Source organism: Gekko japonicus, unplaced genomic scaffold, assembly GCF_001447785.1.
Source record: "Gekko japonicus isolate JY-2015 unplaced genomic scaffold, Gekko_japonicus_V1.1 scaffold1237, whole genome shotgun sequence".
Classification (NCBI taxonomy): domain Eukaryota; kingdom Metazoa; phylum Chordata; class Lepidosauria; order Squamata; family Gekkonidae; genus Gekko; species Gekko japonicus.
Window position 1 is genome coordinate 304961 of NW_015172593.1, and position 791 is coordinate 305751.

Here is a 791-nt window from a genome sequence, read left to right on the forward strand (position 1 = left end):
TTATGAGCATGCAATCTTCTGCACCAACATGAATGAGCTGCACAAAATCAGAGCATTAACAACTGCACATTAGGTACCTAATGTTGTTTGCCTTTGTTCGGGATAATGCCGTCTGCCTTCTGCTAAGATGTAAAAGGAGCGAGCCGCCAGGGGTCAATACTCCATCCATGTGAAATAACTACTCTGAGGGAACATAGCTCCAAGATTAGGGCAGGGAGGACACAGCATGCAAAAGCACCCTTCATTTCAGGAGGCAAGAGGAAAAAGGCTTTAATAGGGAGTAAGAAAGTTACAGCAAGTGCCATAGCAAAAAAAGAACCAAGAGTTACAGATTCCAGCTCCGTCTCGTGCTGCTGATGCGTGGCTTGGACCTCTCCTCCCATCACAGCTTTCTGTGGCACAGGTATGGAAGGGAATGAAATGGCAGGAACAGGAGGCAACACTGTCCACAGAATGCTCTGATCCCTATGGGAGCGAGGGGGGGGGGCAGCAGGAAGTTGAGCGGGCTCTCTCCCTAGAAACTGGAGTGACTTGGCACAGGGAAGGTTGCTGTCTCTAGCACCCAGCCAGCCAAATACTTCCGTGCACCGCTGGAGAGGTGGCGCAAAGTGATCACCCCTGCTGCAGTGAAACGTACCAAGGCTGACTGGCACGGCAATCATTCCAAGAGCAAGATGCTTCAGGCCTCAATTTATTCGTTCTTTGTGTTTGAGAAAGGCAGCTTTTCGGAGGCGATTTCTGCATGCGCGGCAATGAGCTGGAATTCCTGCTGCAGCTCATGCCGAGGGGCT